Raw genomic sequence first — 3,097 nt, forward strand, 5'->3', positions numbered from 1 at the left:
TTCTTGTGAGTGGATTTCGTAGACGGAAACTGAAAGAAGCCCGTCGTATATATGTGAATATATATATGTATGTATGTGTGTCTGTATTTGTCCCCCCAACATCGTTTAACAACCGATGCTGGTGTATTTACGTCCTCGTAACTTAGCGGTTCGGCAAAAGAGACCGATAGTATAAGTACTAGGCTTACAAAGAATAAGTCCTGGGGTCGATTTGCTCGACTAAAGGCGGTGCTCCAGCATGGCCACAGTCAAATAACTGAAACAAGTAAAAGGTCGCAGTGTATATTTCAGCAAAAATATATACATTCAATGCCCGGTCAATTCTTCTATACTAGGAGACAAAATTCATTTGTTTCATTTACTGTGTGACAACCATATCAGTTGGCGACAGCTTTTTCATCTCACCTTACATATTATTAAAGAATTTCACTATACATCTTCCCGATTTCCACAGATTTTAAAAACGCGACAAAATGCTGCACATATTTCTCATAACAAACAGTCGATTTCTTGCCTGGGACTAATTCAACCCGGCTTTTCCGGCGTATTTCGATAATATATTAGATAGGAACCATCATCATCATAAAAGGTGCTAAAAGCGTTGGTGACCTGGTTTTCTTTTAAGTAAATTATTGTTAATTCTTATAAATCTTGTTTAATGCTGTTTCTGTTACCGATCTCATTCGTATTGGTCGAGTGACCAGACGGAATAATGCTGGTTTCTAGGGGAGATGGGTTCAGCTTTTATCTTGCAAACGTGTGTGTGTGTGTGTGTGTGTTATAACTGCAGTTTGGTGTAGTTATAATCCCTACTTTTGTTTCATAACTTTCTGAAAATATGTATGTATAATGGGTATGTTCAATTTTATAGGACTATGTAATGGGGCTGTGTTGAGGCGCAGGCGTGGCTGTGTGGTAAGAAGCTTGCTTCCCAACCATATGGTTCTGGGTTCAGTCCCACTGCGTGGCAAGTATCTTCTGAAAGAAGCCCGTCGTATATATATATATATGTGTATATATTTGTGTGTATATTTGTGTGTGCTTCTTCCGACGTTGGTGTGTTTGCGTCCCCGTAACGTGGCGGTTCGCTAAAAGAATATGTCCTCAGGGTCGATTTCTTCGACTAAGAGAACCCTTGAAAGCAGTGCTGCAGCATGGCCGCAGTCAAATGACTGAAGCAAGTAAAATTCTACCTGGCACCAGCATTATATTATGGTTTCGCCTGGGCATAGAGATACTAATAACTTGATATTTATAGAACTCAATATATATATATATATATGTATATGCACATATGCTTTGGAATAAAGTGTTAAATGAGTACAGAGCTTAATATGAAATTAGAGAAACAACAAGGGAATAGGAATTATGTGATTATATCAATTAGGTTACTGCTGTATGCTCAGAGCTGAGGAAGTTATGAAGTTATTCACAGGCACTCTGCTCTGAGTTCCCTGCATCTTTTAGCAGAAACAGCTGTAAGCCAATGAAGTTGATTATGTAGATCCTGTTCCTTTATTAATTCTTTCATTTCATGTGTGTATAAGTATATAAGTATATGTGTGTGTTTGTGTATCTATATATGTGTGTGTGTGTGTGTATATATATATATGTGTGTGTGTATATATATGTGTGTGTGTATATGTGTGTGTGTGTGTGTGTGTGTGTGTATGTATCTATGTATATACATGCATATGTATTAGACTACTGTTTTTCCAGTTTGAAGTCACTGAGAACTAATAGTAAGAAAAAGAAGAAAAAAAAAAAAAGAAAAATTACCAAGTTGAAGAAAAAGTCCAAGAACTGAAAACCAGCTTTAATTAGACTGCAACAGTTAACTATTGTATATGATTGTTAATTATAGAGTGTTTTTGATTGAAAGAATAGCAAGCAATTTAAGGAGTCTTCATTATTCGTTTGTGTTTCTCTAGCAGTTGATTTCTGTTACTGACTCGATTTAATAGTCGAAGATTATTATTATCATTATTATTATTATTATTATTATTATTATTATTATTATTATTATTATTATTAATGGTTGTCGTTGAAGATTTTGTTTCAATTTGTTTTTAACTCTGCTAACTTTTTGACAGAAGTCTTTTTTAGTCTTTTTAAAGACTTTTTAATTTTTTTTTTTTAGTTTTTAACTTCTTGTTCTAGTTTTGAGAATTGCAGCCTTCCTTACAATTTACAGGATTTGGCAACACACACACACACACACACACACACACACATCGTCATCAACATCATCATCATGATTAATGCTATAGGTTTGTTTTTTTATTGATCCTTTGGTGTTTATCTTCCACTTGTCTCAGTCATTAGACTGTGGCCATGCTGGGGCAATGCTTTGAAGACCTTTTAGTCAAATGAATTGACTCCAATACATATTTTTTTAAAGCTTGGTACTTATTCTATCGGTCGCTTTTGCTGAACTGCTAAGTTATGGTAGTGTATACGCGCCAACATTAGATAGAAATTGAAAGAAGCCCATTGCTTGTTTGTACCTGTGTTTGTATCATATTTGTCCCTCACCACCACTTGACAACTGGTGCTAGTTTGTTTACATCCATGTAACTTAGCAGTTCAACAAAAGGAGAATGTTAAAATAAGTGCTGATTTGTTTGAATAAATCCTCGAAGGTGCTACCCCAACATTACAAAATGAAATAAGAAAAAAATTCATTTTTAATTGGCAAAAATTTAATATTATCACTAATAAATATTTTCAGAGAAAAAAAATACGAGATAAGCTCTAGAAATAGTTGAAAATTAGTGCTTCATGTTTGCAGATTCATCATCGTTTAACGTCCGCTTTCCATGCTAGCATGGGTTGGACAATTTGACTGAAGACTGGCGAACCAGATGGCTACACCAGGCTCCAATCTGATTTAGGCAGAGTTTCTACAGCTGGATGCCCTTCCTAACGCCAACTACTCTGAGAGTGTAGTGGGTGCTTTTACGTGCCACTGGCATGAGGGCCAGTCAGGCAGTACTGGCAATGGCCACGCTCAAAATGGTGTTTTTTACATGCCACCTGCACAGGAGCCAGTCCAGTGGCACTGGCAACGACCTCACTCGAATGCTTTTTCACATGC

General features: G+C 36.3%; 1 protein-coding gene across 14 annotated transcripts in view; it reads left to right on the plus strand.

Moving 5' to 3' along the window:
- LOC106882391 (trithorax group protein osa) overlaps positions 1-3,097 on the plus strand; it is a 656,478-nt gene that overhangs the window by 134,463 nt on the left and 518,918 nt on the right. The window lies entirely within an intron of this gene.

This window comes from Octopus bimaculoides, chromosome 7 (genome assembly GCF_001194135.2).
Source record: "Octopus bimaculoides isolate UCB-OBI-ISO-001 chromosome 7, ASM119413v2, whole genome shotgun sequence".
NCBI lineage: Eukaryota > Metazoa > Mollusca > Cephalopoda > Octopoda > Octopodidae > Octopus > Octopus bimaculoides.